Source organism: Varanus komodoensis, unplaced genomic scaffold (assembly GCF_004798865.1).
Source record: "Varanus komodoensis strain SLA01 unplaced genomic scaffold, ASM479886v1 scaffold11, whole genome shotgun sequence".
Classification (NCBI taxonomy): domain Eukaryota; kingdom Metazoa; phylum Chordata; class Lepidosauria; order Squamata; family Varanidae; genus Varanus; species Varanus komodoensis.
The window spans coordinates 20157713-20173920 of record NW_025335317.1 but is presented as its reverse complement, the minus strand read 5'-3'; positions in this window follow the sequence as shown (position 1 = coordinate 20173920).

Sequence of the window (16208 nt, the reverse complement as noted above, 5' to 3'; positions counted from 1 at the left end):
TCCATTGGTGAGGCTTTTGTCTACATGCACTTCACCTCCTGCTTCCCATATCTTTATTTTTTTTTCTGAAATCAAATGCCTTCCTCTCCTCTGTCCATGCATCCCTTTGCACCAATTGCAGCATCTTTAAGAATCAGAGCCTTTTAAAGACACACACAGAGTGACTTGAGGGCACATGTAAAATAGTATTGTAAAATTGTGCTTTTTTCCTCCTCTGTGGGCCTGAGGCCTGGGTCTGTTCTGAACTGAGTACGCTCCCCCCGCAACTGGAATCAGAAGCATCACAATCCTATCACCTCACCACTTCCTCCTTTGGCCCAAGCTGGGTTCTGAATATCAGCCTGATATGCCTCAGGACACCAGTTCTAGATCAGTTGCAGGCTTGAGTTTTTTCTGATATTATCCTACCGAGGATGTTATAAACTAACAGGAAAATGGGCCTTTTTACTAGAGATACTTGATAAGCATCTTTCCAAATCACAGAACAGAGATGACCAAAGACTAAGCAATGGCTATCCAAATCTTCATATGAGGAAAAGCCGTAGCCCCTTTCCATTGAACTTGCATCTTTCTTCTTTCTCGTGTCAACATGCCCACACTCCCACCAACACTGATATGGCTCTTGGGTTACACAGCTCCCTTCTAGCTCTGAGAGGGTTATCCAGGACTCGGTGCCAGCTCCTTCAGAGGGCTCTTGAGCAAGATGTCCACCACCGCTCTCCTCCCTCAGGGTGTCGACCTTCTTACCCCCATTGCCACCAGCTGCTGTTCTTTCTTATAATCTTTTTCATCATCCCTACCCCTTCTTGACCTGACAGAGAACAGCCAGTGAGCCAGCAGGCTGTGGCATCCACTGCTCGCCCTTCCCGCTGCCACCATTGTCTGGGCCAGAGCGAGAAGCAGTTAGACGCGCGTGCTGCACTAGGGAAAAAGGAGGAGCACCTCCAGGGAGCTTTTCTTGGCGGACTTCTGAGACCTCAGCATGCCCCAACCATGCCTACCCTTGATGCCAGTCCTACCAACACTGAAAATACGAGTTTCCTATAGAATGTAAGGTCACACAGTGGCCACAAGTTCAAGTGTCACCAGGAAACAGATGAACATCATCACTGAAAGACAGTGTGCAGAATGGGAAAAACCGTCCATTCCCAATGTCCAGTACAAGGAAATCCACAGATGAGTGGAGCCAAGTGACAGGCAGGTGGTCCATCCAAGAAGAGAGAGAGCAGGAAAGCTGGAGTAGCATAAATTAGAGCAGCAGCAGGGAAATATTTTGGCCTGAAGGATGCATTCCCAGAAACCTTCCGACTTCTGACGTTAGAATGCCTTCTCATACCTGCTCCTGGCTGTAGCTAACTGTGTCTCATTGCTTCTTGAGCAGCCACTGCCTTGACACCCACACACACACACATATACTACATGCTAGCTCACTATGGGGCCCAACTCTGAATAGGAGATGCTGTTCTCCTGCTGGTTCAAGCCCTCGCCACCCAGTGGTCACCTCAGTTCTTCTGGTCTTGAGTCCCCAACCAGGCTGCTTTTGCTTCCCCTGTTTGACCCACTGTTTACCATCATGAGACATCACAGATTGTGACATTCCTACTACCCTTCTATTTCCATCCCCACCATGTGGCTAGAGAAGAAAATGAGTGCAAAGCCAGATTTATCTTGCTCTTCAATTACCTGCATGTATTTCTGTGGATGGAGCAAACTAATTGATCTAGCATGCCAGTGAGGGCAATAGAAGGCAGACATTGTTCCTGCAAGAGGCAATGAGAAATGCTGTGCTGTGATGGCAGAGAGTATGAATCTGAACCAGACGCAAATCTCACAGCAGCCAGGACTTACCCTCTTTGCCTCATATGGAAGAGATCTTTCTTCTACTGCCCTAGTCGGCCACCGAGATTCTACCTCCCATTTAAGAAGGGCTGTTGTCAGTTCAAATGTCAGTATATTGCCCTATGAAGAATGAAGGTTCAGAGTATTACATTCAGAGGCGTTTTGTTCAATAAACAAGGTCTCACATTTGCTAGGTTTAGATACCCTACTTTAATCCAAATCGTTAAAATGTTGAAAAAAGCTGCACTGAGAAATGACTTTTTTAAATTTCTTACTGAACAGGTAAATTGAAATAATTAAAAGAATATAAAACATTTGCAAAAGCATTCATCATCTTGTTGTACACTATTACAGGTTATATGAGTACAAGAAAAGCATTTTTTTTCTTTTACTCTGCATCAGGCTCTGATTAATGAGCATCTGGTAAAAGTTGTTCAGATTTTGAAGTGTATATTATCTCTTGACCTATTGCATACATTCATATACATGTCAAACTTACATTTCTAAATATTTGAATCTAGTGGCTGGGCAAACTATTCCTAGAATAGCATCAGCACTCCTTCTTGTTCTGGGTTTTGAAGGTCTCAGAGTAGTTCTGTAAGTCATTCCAGCATCTAAAATATAGAAGAGAGTTTATGTAAGATTTTGCAAAGTGTAAAAAATCTTTACACATTGGAAAGATGGGTTCAACATTACTTTTCAGCATGGTAGCTACTGCTTTATTTTCAGAAACAGAGACAATATTTCAATTAAAACATTTCCTGATTTTGTGTGTGTGTGTGACTTGAGAATGACTTGCAAGAGTACTTTGAATCCCCTAAGAAGTGGAAGCAGAGAGAGGCTGGTGAAGACATGATCAGACACCTCCCATGACTTCAACTACAGCACCATGAATGACCAACTGACTTCTGAGGGAGAGCCCAGGAGAGGTGGGCTCATAGGCAAAGACACCATTCAACACCACCTCCTGCTTCAACTGAACTGTGCCTTCTGTTTTAGTTTGTGCCAAGCTGTTAATGGTTCCTTTACGATGTATTGCACTATGAGCCACTTTGGTAACTAGCCAAAAACCTGACTAGAATCTAGCATTTCCTCCAGCCAGAGTATGGCAGCCATCTCAGGTGGTGGATGCATCAATGGCAGCTAGCTGGATTAGACAACTTCATGGAGAAGGCTATCCCCAAAGGTACGAGGGGCATTCAATGTATTCTTGGTATAGGGTTGATTTGTTATTGATGTGGGTAGTTTAATTATTTTTTAGCTCATGACACTATCTGAGGGTATACATGCAAAATTTCAAATAAGTGTGATCATTAGTTCCATAGTAATCCTCAGTGAAAGACGACCATGATGACTGACGCGACAATGTTGAAGAAAATCAAGCACCACGCTGTGATTAAGTGCCTTACAAAACAAGGAAAAAGTAAAAAAATCATTCATGAAGAAATGGTGGCCGTCTACCAGGACTCTGCACCTTCATTGTCTACTGTTCAAAAGTGGGCAAGTGAATTTAAAATGGGCAGAGAAAGCATTGAAGACGACCCTTGCTCGGGCGGGCCGGTTACTGCCACTACAAAAGAAAATGTGAAAAAAATTGAGAAACTTGTATTGGAAGATGCCCGAATAAAATTCAAAATGTTAGCAGAGATGACAAGCCTATCCGTTGGTGCCATATTTACTATTTTTCATGACCATCTTAACCTTTCAAAGGTCTGTGCAAGATGGGTGCTGCGAATGCTCATGGTGCCTCAGAAACAAGTGCGAGTCGAGTGCTGTAGGGAGTTTTTAGAGCTCTGTGGTGAAGATCCATCGAGTATTTTTGACTGGATTGTTACTGGAGATGAAACTTGGGTTCATCAGTATGACCCTGAAAGTAAGCAGGAGTCCATGCAGTGGCATAAAAAAGGTGCTGACCCTCCAAAGAAATTCAAAGTCACTCCATTGGCCGGAAAAATCATGGCCACAGTGTTTTGGGACTCAAAGGGAATTTTATTGATCGAGTACACAAAAAAAGGTGAAACCATAAACGCAGCATCTTACACAACCACTCTGCGTAATTTAAGAGAAACAATTAAAGAGAAAAGGCAGGGAAAACTGACTGCAGGTGTGTTGCTTCTTCACGACAACGCGCCCGTTCACACAGCGTGTGTTTTGAAGGCTGCTGTGCGAGACTGTGGTTTCAAAGAAATAAACCACCCACCCTGTAGCCCAGACCTGGCCCCCGGTGACTACTACCTATTCCTGAATTTAAACAAAGATCTTCGTGGAAAGTGATTTTCCAATGATGAAGAGCTCAAGGTGGCAATTTATGCACATTTTTTAAACAAGGAGGAAGGGTATTGTTTTTACAGGGAATTGAAAAGTTAATTTCTAAACCTGGGACTCTTTTTATCATTGGCTAGAGAAATGGGACTATGCATAGATTTAAATATGTTTATAATTTAACATAAAAAGAAAAAATGTGGGGGCTGACCCAGTAGGCCTGATGTTTTCGATGACTGATTTTTTATTTTTTTAGCTTTCTTTTTTGTTAGTTCTATTAAGAATAAAACTTATTCAAAAAGAAAAGAAAAGTTAATTTCTATATGAAATAAGTGTATTGAAGTTATGGGGTAGTACACTGAAAAATAAAAATTATTTCAATTTATTATTCCTTTTTCTTCATGCTGATACCAAGAATACATTGAACGCCCCTCGTAGCTAATATTCAGAAGTGATGGCACTGGCTGTGTGTTGCTGGGAAGCAGAGCAGGAGAGGGGCTAATCCATTTATGCCCCACTTCCAGCCACTCTTTCTAGTCTTTTCCCCTGCTCCATGTGCTGCCTAAGAGCCTTCGTATACGACTCAGTTTCCAGACCACTTGTCATCCTGCTTGCCCTTCTCTTGGTGTCATTTGGTTGGTTACTGTGGGAAACCAAGTGCTGGTCTGGGTGGATTTTGGGCTTGACCCAGCAAACGTCTTGCTAGAGAAACACTCCTACTTCTTTCTAAGCACCCTTACTTGGAAGTTTTTATCAGGTTAATAAGATTTGCTTTCCAATAAGTGTGTTGAGATTGAGGAGTTTAGGATTAACAAATAATGCTTAAATAACTAATAGATTTACAGGTTAATTAATTAGCTCTTAACTCCATAGTGATGCCCATGTTCAATAACTGTATCTTCAGCAACTACATTAGTCCAAATCTGCAACCTACATTCTAGCGCCAGTGTCAATGTCCTTTGGTGCAGCAAACTCTCACTACAGTCACAGCAGGAAGTAAATTGAATCAAGGCTAAGATGCCCTTACTCTTTCTTTGAGAAAGTCAAAAGAAAAATAGGAGAAATAGTCTCCAATCTTGTGTGCACAGTTTAACTCAAAAAGTAGTGGCCTCAATTGGGGTCAAACCCATAAACCTTGTTGATAAGAGCATCCAGTATCTTCTGAATCACAATCAATAACAAGGAACCAACTGTGAAAATATCTAGTCTGCCTGAGAAATATTATCTTAGAATTTGTTGTAGTTTATATATCCCCTGCCTTTCTATCTGACTGCAATAATAGGATCTAAAATTATTGTAGCCATAAAAACACACTGCACATATATTTAATTTCTAACATTATGCTAAATGTTTATTTAAAGGGCTGATAAGAATGTTTTGCTCCTTTTGAACTGGAATCATCTTGGACTGGACCAGGCACCCAGAAAAAAATGGCTTCGTCTTCAGTCTTCGAAAGGTGGATGTATGCAGGTCAGTCAGCATCAATGCTCACTAAGTACATGTGATCCTGACTCTGTCATGTATTGAGTTCCTATCAGTTGTGCCCTGGTGTGAAGCTATAATCTGTTCTGCATAATCAGTGTTGCAGAGGGGATCCATCTTTGAACTCTTCACCTCTCAGGAAGAACAAAACATCAAGGAAACCTGCCCAATTCCAACCATCATTCAGAGAGAGGACACTGCACACAGAGGTGGGCAAACTGACTCTAAATGAATTTGTAACTTACTTGGAAACATAACGAATTCATCCATAGGAGCTCAGGCAAGAGTTCACCTTGAATACAAAATCTCTTCTGTGCAGGTGGGTTATTGCACAGGTGCAATATCAAGGTGCATTTTGGGAACTAGTTTGGAATCAAATAGTCTGGCATGACCTCATGCTTCACCATTTTATGTGGTCACTTTCTGAGTGGTTGTTTTTGCAGGGCCTGCTGGTCTTATGATGTCATATGAAGTTTACCCACAATTACCAGTCTGCCATATGAAAACAGACCTGTGGGCTTTATCTGACCCTTTCTCTGGAGCAAGAACTGTGGTAGCAGCAGTGGTGTGTCAACAAGAGAAGCAGCAAATGAGACTGCTTCAAATAGTTGGGGCCAGGGGCTGGGTGGCAGGGTGATGGAAAATTTAGGATGAGAATCTATATACTACTTTATAGATGCTTGATGTCAATTTGAAGCTTGCTGTCAATTCTGAGCTTAATAGCACATCCATACCACATTGTTCCACACTAAGATGAGGATTACAAACTGATGAGTTTCGACCAAAAAGCTGATGGAATTCAGCAGTGTCACCAGCTGCAAGTAGCTTGCCTCTCTCTGCTTCCCAGCCAGAAAGCACTACTCCAGTCTCCCAGTTGCCCTGGGAATGGGGAAATGAAACAAAACACAACCTGTCCTTGAAATATGTATTTGAATAGGGTGTGTGCATGTTGATATTATTGCAATCCATTATAACTGACATTTACAAGCAACCTGGAGGATCATTCAGCTGGAAGGCATACCTCTCAAGAAGTAATACAAAATCAGTGCCACAACATCTGCTGCAGCTCCATTTTTAATCTAAGGGTAACATAAGGCACCTACTGTAAATTCTCCTCCCATTTTAATCTGTTAGGACAAATTCATCCCAAAACCTTCACCTCATTTTTTCCAACTGAGCAGAGGTAAATTCCATTCCTTCCCAAATCCTTCAGATAATATGTCTCTGGATGATACGGAGGGGGAGGCTTTGCAGACATTCAAATTCCATTTTGCTTAAGAAATATCCTGCTTGCTTACTGGAAGTATTAGTTTTCCATTCAATTAATTGTTTCATTATGTGTTTAAATCCGTCTTCTAATGCCAGTGTTCTAGGGCAAATGCTGCCCATTCTGTTATTATTTATTTACTGACTACATTTTTATCCCATTCTTCACATAATTAACATGTCCCAAAGCAACTCACATCCACATCATCATCATCAACAAAATAAGCTATACAGGAACTGCCATCAGCTTACAAACTAAAATGACAAGACACTTAAAGGAAAGGGAATGGAGGCGAAAGGAAGAGGTGGTGGTTTTTTTGTTTTTTGTTTTTTTGTTTTTTTTTGAGGCCAGAATTAGTTGGTGAGCTATAGAGTGGCACTGAATGCACTTTGGGCCAAGCTCATCTTCCTTTGCTAGTGTTCCTGCTTGAACAAGGCTCTTGTCCATCAAGCTGAGAGATGAGACCAGAGTATTCTTTCCTCTTGCTTCTGCAGTTCCATAAAACCATTCCAGTATATATCAGGTTTGTCCTAGGAAAGCTATTGACTATGGTCTAACCACTACTGAATAAGTGTTTCATGTGTTGGAGCTAACATCAGAATCTGCATCGAAGCAATCTCCTCAGTGTGAAGGTTAGACCAGATGAGGAAGAAATCAAATCTGGAATTCCAAATCAGACAGGCAAAGATGGAAAAACAACAGGGAAGGTGAATAAAATATTTAGTGCAGTCTAACACATTTCAAATCCTAACTGTCCTTTGTCAGGGAAATCAGAAAGCATAACCTTTCTCATTTAGATACAGCGATTCTTTAAATTCCTATGCTGAGGACCAAAGGATGCAGGTTCCCAATCCACTGTTCGATGGCAGAAGCCAGAGACTGAGCTTATATTAGTGGTGAAGGGACCTTCCTGCAGTGCTTGATCCCTGCCATATTCTCCACTGTGAAGCGTATTGTCTTTCACAGCATCACACTCAAGGTGCTTCCAGATGAACCTTTCAACTAAGCAATCCTCTGGTCTCGTTCATAGAATTTTATAGGACGCACAGGCAATGTCTTCTTTCAATTGAAGCTATCCTGTGTTTTCCCTCTACTTCTTCCATCTAAAACACTAAGGGGAAAAGGCAGAATAGCCTTCTTGACTATTAATGCTGGGTGCCCTCTATTGGCACCTTCAATCTACAGAGGGAATAGCAGGTCAAGATGAAGTCCTCAGAGCTGTACTAGGGAAATGCTGGTGAACAGTGTGGGTATGTAAATCTAGTACGACATCTATCTAATTTACAAGAGACAATTATTAAAATAATTATTCTCAGAAGGCATCCTGCCAGACTGAAAACTGGTAATTGAAGAACAGAATTCAAATTATTTTCACTATTATTTCAAATGTGACTACATTTTAAATCAGACTACATTCCTGATTCCCTTTAATGATTCCCTTAGAGAAGCAAAGCAAAGGTTAAACAGAGGTTCAGCTTGTCTATTTGAAATACCTGCCTTGTTTTAAATCTATTCTGCTCTGTAGACTATGCATTGATATCTTCTTATTAACATGTATATTAGTCTATTCTTTTTCAGGGAAGGTTTCCTCTTCTCATTTTGAAGGGCTACAGTCTAGTTCCAAATTGGTCGCCCACTAGTCCGTAGGTTACTTTATATGGTTTGTGGCTCAGTAATAATTCAGCCATATAATTGTTTTCTCAGCACACATTTTCTCCATGTGTTTATTTGACAGGACATGCTTTGGTACTTAAAAAATGGCAAACTTGAGTTTAGTTCTGCCACCTGATTCCTTCTCAAAAGCAGGACTGCCCTGTGATTCAATTACTTGCTGTTTGACCTGCAACAACTTTTGTGGGATCTTGCAGTGTCTGATCTGGCACAGCTGAAATCCTGGAAAATTAAAACTTGAAAAACTAATCTATTTTCTAGTAGTGTGGAAAGTTGCATCTCCAAATGATGGGGGATGCTTTTGAGAGGACTTCGGTGAACGTAGAAAGGAACAGTTTTCACACCAGGAAAGGAACTAGAGGAAAGCCGTGTGTCAGGGTGCAGACCAGGTTAGAGGCAAACACAAATCGAATCAAGGACTAACCATTTACAACTAGGCACAATGTATTAGGATAGCTGTGGGTGCCTATCACTGGAAATTAAACTGCCACATCTGACAACAGTAACACATTCTATTATGTCTGATTTTATAACATTGCAAGGGGATCATTAGGGCAACAATGGAATGGTGAGTGGACTGGAACCCAGTTAACTGAGTACAAGACTTTGGATCACTATGTCAAAGGCAGTTTGAATTCGTCTTTTGTGATGCTTCCGAAAGACACGCTGCAGCAAAGGCATGTGGGGCCACATTCACGTACTTCTCGGGAGAGATTAAACCCAGCCCCCCACCTTGTGTCCCACATTCTGTCCCACAACCCACAGCATAAGACCCACCTGCCTCTGTGTAAATCATACATATGTCTATCCAATTATACATATGTAAATTATACATTGACATATCTGATTACACATATGTTAATTATACATATACATTTCACTGTATGCAAACACTTGTGGGCACCAGATTGCATTGGGTTCTTTATGGGAAAAATTTCATTAACAGGAGTAGCATTTATGAATAAAGACTTCTTCACATGACATATTGCACATGTGTGTTTCTCCATACCGTGAATATTTACTCAGGTTGGATATGCTGAAGCCTCCTCCCAAGAAATAGGTCATATACCAGCAAAAAGGAAGATGAAAGAGAGCACCTATTTGCATGAAGTGTACATATGCTAAATTATATGTGCAGATGCACATTCAGAAATATTTATTATAATTTAAATAAAAATGGGTGAGTTGTGTGACTTGCTCCAGCTGTCTAGGTGCCACTGATGAGCAAATTCAAGGTCCAGTTCTTCCTTTGGATGATTCTTTATCTTTAAACCAGATTTTAATTCACAGCCCTTCAGAGAAAGGATTTCAAAATAGAGGATGGTCCACTGTCTATTTGAAGGATGGAGACCCTCACCTTCTACTCTCCTCAAGAGGCTTGTCATTATTACTGCCACTGTCTGTTTCAGTTTTCTCAAGCAAGATTCGAGCAAAAGATTCCACCAGGCACTGTTCCCTCAGGCCCAACCTTGATCCCAGGCACACTTTTCCCCTCCTTCCCATGGCCTCATTCCTCGGAGTCTGCTTTAAGAGCCCTTACAGGGTGCTAGATTAGTCAGATAACACATCAAGCAGGGATTTTCTTAATCTCCACAAATCATGGGTAGGCAACCCATGGGCCATATGCAGCCCTCAACTGGCTAGCGGAAAAAGCATCACTTGCTGTTAGCATTGTGTGAGAACTCGAGAGTTGTTAATGAAAAGGTAGGAGGGGAAGTTAAATAATCAGCAGCATCTTCCTCAGAACAGTTCTGTTGGCCCTCTGCCCACCAGCCTTTTCTCACCCAAAACCATCAGGCTATTTTTGCCCAAATTTACATATGTGATATCACCTCTGCAATTATGCAGTCATGTCTTATTCCATCTTGATTTTGTATTATGTTAAGAAATAATTTGATACCATGTTTTTGTATATCTAAAAAATAACAGGCCTTGCATCTCATTGATGGGAATCATTCTGGATGGCCCCCAGTAGTAGGAAGTCACATATTTAGATACTGTTAATATGGAAACTATTTATCCCTTAAAAATGTTAATCACTATCTGCTTTTATTCATTTCCTCTGCCTTTACCATCTGTTCTAAGACTCCCTGCTAGAAGAGGATAAGAACCAGGCCAAGATGATGAGTCATCATCTTTGTGCACTGCCACAAAGATCTTTACATCTTCAATAATCCATGGATCAAACTCCTGGATTTTCTATTTTTAAACATAAGTGTGTGCGCGCACACGCGGGTGCATGTGCAATATCCTCAAACAAAGTTTTAGTTTTTAGTGTTTCACAAAGGCATTGTCCTCATCCTGCATTCTTTCAGTTTAATTTAATCATGTTTCTACAGGAAGGCATGACACCTGTCTCAGAAAACCGTTCGGGCTCAAACAGCAGGCTCAAAGCATTCACTTGTGATGGTCCTACACTCTCCAGGCTTAGTCAAAGCATAGCCCACAGCCCTCCTTTCTTGCTGCTTCAGTCTGTGTCTCTTGAACACTGGCTCTGAAATTGGGGAGGGAAACTTTCCCTACCAGGGTGACATTAGTGGGAAAATGTCACCTGCGCTCGGATGGTATTGTTAAAGGCAGAGGGACAGAGGAAAAGATGGCAACCCTGTGCCTTCAGATGAACTTCATTAGACGCCTCAGCAATATTGCCTGCACAGAGTCATTAGGGGAAGAATGGCCTAATGGGAACCAGGACAGACCACACCTACACCGTCCCACAACCAGCTAATCTGCCCTGGAGGAGAGATCCCTCTGTGTCCACCTTGAGAAAGACATGCAGAGCTGGCTCTCTCCCAGCCATGCAGATTCCAGTGAAGTGCAGGTTATAAACTAACTAGCACACAAGACTAACAAATGTTTTTGGAATCCAATAAATTCCTTTCTTGTTATAACTATGATGATTCCTTTTAATACTAAAGAAACTTTTAGGTCCATACAAACCACACGATGGTGAGCCTTCCAACTAGGTAAATCTGATTTGATGTCAAACACCTAGTACTCAGGTCAGACTTTTCAAGGTCCCTGTCTTCCCAGTCTCCAGATCTTCAACCTTGGATAATCTATTCTGGAGGACTTTTCAAAAAAGCCCCCCAAGGTTCATGAAGCAAGGTATAAAATATGGGTCATAGATACCACCAAATGCAAAACGAGAGCTCAGGTGGTACAGCCAATCCCTTCATGCATCCCATAGTATGTGCATGCATAGAATGTACAGCCACTTACATAGGCGGATTACAAACTAAGGATTCTAAAAGGCTAATTTGGGGCATGTGCATGAGGTTCAAGCCATTTTGTTTTTGCTGCAGCTTTTAAGTGGTCGGAAGATCCATCTTTGGAGACTGCTCACTGGCCTTCTCCTAAGATCAGTAGGAGCAGAGGGGTTCTTGCCTACAGATTCCATACAGCTGGTTTCCTCTAGGGCTGCTGTGAAAAGGAATTTTAAAACATACCCATTGTCTCTTAGCTTTTAACAACAAGGGCGTTATTAAGCTTTTTTTTTTTTTTTTTTTTTACTGCTGCTACATATTTGAACTGTATTTTATTAGATATCTTATTTTAAATTTGTTTACATTTACAGTGGTTTGATATTGATTTGTAGCATAAGCTGCCTTGAGACTGTGGCCTTGAAAGATTGCTAAGAAATAGCAAATATATTAAATCATCATAATCTGTGACAGAGTATACACAATACAGAGCAGTTCATGGCCCGGAATCCCTAACAGTGATAGAAAAAGTGTGCAAAAGAATTTAGCAGATTCTGAATCAGAACACAGGCCAGACAGTGGCAATAATTCAGAGACATGTTTATGATGCTCTGTATGAAGGTGGTCATATTTAACTGTTGATTGTTAAAGCAGATGATGGAAGGATCTCATAACTTAACACAACAGGAGATCAGATTCATCAGTGATAAGCACAAAATCAACAATGGGAAAATAAGCCTAAGGTTGCCACATCTTCTTCCCCACCCCTCTTCCTCCTCACCCAGAGAAAAAAGCACAGGTTCACACAATACAACAAGCCACAATGATTTCTTGAGCGGGATGGACTGTTGTGTCACCCAAACTCTGTTGTGGTTTTTCAGCACAGCACATTTGGTTTTTACAATGAAGAAACAATTATCTTTTTACAGTTTTCACACGTCACCATGGTTTCTCTGATTGTCTGAAACCAGCATTATGATTTCCACAGTGCTACCCCAGAATCCCCTAGAAATAGCAGCTGCAGGAACTGCTTCAGTCATCCAATTGAAATTGGATTTCAGGAGCATTGGCTGATGGGATATGTATCAACAATGGAGGACTAAGCAAGGCTGGTGAAGACCATGCTAGTTTAGAAACTACTTAATCATCTGTTGGGCACATCCAGGCAAAAGACCATATAGGGTTGCTATATGATTGCATAGAATCACTAGGTGTGAACACAGCTGGCCAGAAAGAAAGAGAGAGATTTGTCCATAACTGAGTATAAACAGCAATGTGATATGTTACAATGCAAAAAGCAAACAGTCAAGGGAATGGAACCAAACTGTGGAATTATAAAACCACTCTACATCTTGAGCATTATGAGCATTTCTAGCAACTATGGAGTGGTTTGCAGACACATAATGCAGCAATCTTACTGAAGCTACACAAGTCTGGTCTGATTAGCGCTTGAATGGAAAACTGCCTGAGAACCCATGTACACTGGAGTTCAATCACAGAAGAAACATGGGGTGTAAACGTATTAATCAAAGTTTGCTATAAAAAGAACTATGCAGGACTGAAAACCCCCCCTAAATACATCTGGAGTTGTTTCAGGGAAACTGCTTGGTCTGGCTGTAGAACAGGATGGCACTTTCAAATACCTGTATTTTTAAACCTTTATTGGCAGTCCTTGATGCCATTAAGAACTTGAGTTGCTTTGTATGGAAGCCATTTAATGTGCTGACTGGAGTGTCTTTCTTTTTTATGTGCCGTTGCTTTAACCTGTTCTTTTTAATTTTTAATACATTTTGCAGAAGAGATACATGCTTTCTGACAGGATCAGTGGGAGAGGCCCTCCTCCGGGAGCCCTCAGTGAAGGAAATTAGGAGGGTGGTTACTCGGAGGAGGGCTTTCTCAGCGGTGGCGCCTAAGTTATGTAATGCGCTCCCCAGAGAGGTCTGCCTGGCGCTGTCGTTATTTGTTTTTCGGCGCCAGGCGAAGACCTTTTTATTTAAGCAGCATTTTAAATGTTAATATCATTGAATTTTATTTGGCCAGGGCAGCTTATTTTATTCCAATGTATATATTTTAATTGTTATTGTTTTAATTTATTGTGTATTTTATTATGTTGTGAGCCGCCCCAAGGCTACAGCAAGGGGCGGCATAGAAATGTTTTAATAAATAAATAAATAAAATAAAGGATGGACTACAAAAAGTACAAAGTTAACTCAGCTGAATTGGCTCCATGTTGCCCCATGGCAAGCCCATTTTATTAACGAGTTAACTGTCATACACAGACACCCCTTGCCCTCCATATTTTCATAGAGCCAGCATTAATATATTCTAACAGCACTCTGGGCATTCTCTTCAGGCATGAATTAAAGGAAAGGAATGATGCCACTATTTGCTTTTCTTATCAGGTTTTCTCAAAGTGCGAGCGTTCACAGAGCTCTACAGGAACAGATGGCAGCATCCCTTTCTGGTTTTATTGTTCTGCAAATGCCCCTCTGCCAACTTGTAGAATTGTTTGTTTGTGGCTCTGCCATGATGGCCATGGAAGAATAATGAAGCAGCAGCAGATGCGCACAATAAAATATATGAATGTATTTGAGATCTAACTCTCAGTATGCTGCAGGCAGGATCCAGATGGAAAACATCCTTAAGAGCTACATTTCTGTCAACTGCAGAAATTGATTTAAATAAATAAATAAAAATGACCATCATGTAACAAATGAATCTTAATTCATGTAGTGCTACTTAGAGCTACTGAAATCCTGGGGAAAAACACATTTATATATTGCTGGTATTGTTAAAAATTACCATAGTTCACTTTTTTGTTTTTTGCAACAGTTACTCAGTTCTAATGCATTTTTGTACGGTCATAATTCTAATTAGAGTCCCACCTACCTCCAACACCACACACACAATCTTAAATGTATTTCAGTCTTTCACGCAGTATTTAAGAAATAATACAACACTATATTATTATCATTATTATTATGCTTACATACAGTATGCCTTTCAACATAATCATCTCTTCTGTGTATTGTCACAAAATGGCAAAAAAGTCATGAAGTTGACCTCTTAAGACATTTTCAGATACTTGATTGTATTTTTAAACCAGTATCTGGCCTGATTCACACAACAGCAAAAGTAGCAAAACAGTAAAACAACAGAACTAAGCCTATAAGCAGGGGTGAGCACTTGACCGTGTAGTTCCTAGGTGATATATTAAAAATGCATAGATAAAAATATAGCCCAGACACAGGTGGGTTCACAAAACTAGGATTTAGTGATAAGTCCGATCAATCCTTAGAAGGGAGTCCACCTGGGACATGCATGTATCTACCTTGTGTTCCAAGATGGAAGAAAGGTGGGTGGAAATACAATAAATGGAAATCAGATGTAATCCATATGCATGCACTGTCTTGCAAAATTGCGTCATTCAGCCTCAGCTTTCCATGACTGTGCATGAGAGTATGCAGACACGTCGGTGTGCTTCCTCGTACCCCACCATCCCTTCCCTGCCCAGGCCTTGTTAGAGAGAAGCAGGCAGGGTACACGGTGGTCAAACAAGGGCACTTCTGGAGATGGCTCCCCCACCTGCAGGGTTTATTCACACTATACAGTTCCAGCTCCAGGGTTCTGAGGAAGCTTGTTTGGCAGGTTGCCCTCCAGGGGCTCCCTCCCTCACTGGGTCCACTTCCTCACCCCTGTAGTCCTCAGCTGCTCTCGCTCCACAACCTCTTCCTCATCATCGCTACTGCTGGCTTGCTTGGCAGGCCATTGAGCAAGTGGGCCACGGCATCCACTGCTCCCTCTTACCACCACTGTCACCTAGGCCAGAGCAACAGGAGGAGAACAAAACAGGAGGAGCAACTCCAGGGGCTCTTTCCAGCGGGCCACCGCTGGGGCATGGACCTCCAGCAAGGGGCTGAACCTGCTTGCCCTGAGCCCTGCCCTCCTAGAACACAAGCAGAAGCTCAGCCCTTTGCATCGCCCAGCACCATCCATGGGAGCAAGCAGAAATAGTTCCTTTCTACTAATACGGTAATCTGCCAAACTCCGCCACCTGACCCACCTTGGTGCTTGCATTTCTGGAATCAAAGGGAGAAGGCTCTAGCATTCAAAGCTTGTTCATACGATGTACGGCACTCTAGGAACATCAACAGTAGAAATAAATAAATAAACCAGTGAAACAAAACCATGTGGGAGATAAGACTGAAATGTAATTACTTTCTCTGGAGAGGACACACCAGCAGAAGCACCACCAGCCCAAAGATTGCTTGTTTGTCTCTGTGGGCCCAGCTTTACCTGGAAGGAGGCCTGCTCTTTAGTACTTCTTGACTATTTTGCTTTTGCTTATACTTTTTCATGCATGCCATGTCCCAACTGCAGCTGCTTGCAGGGACTGATCCTCACTTATGTTTTGTGCTTGTACATCAGATTAGTGTACACATGAGGTGCATGTGATTGCAAAATTCAGTGGGCACCCCAAGGCA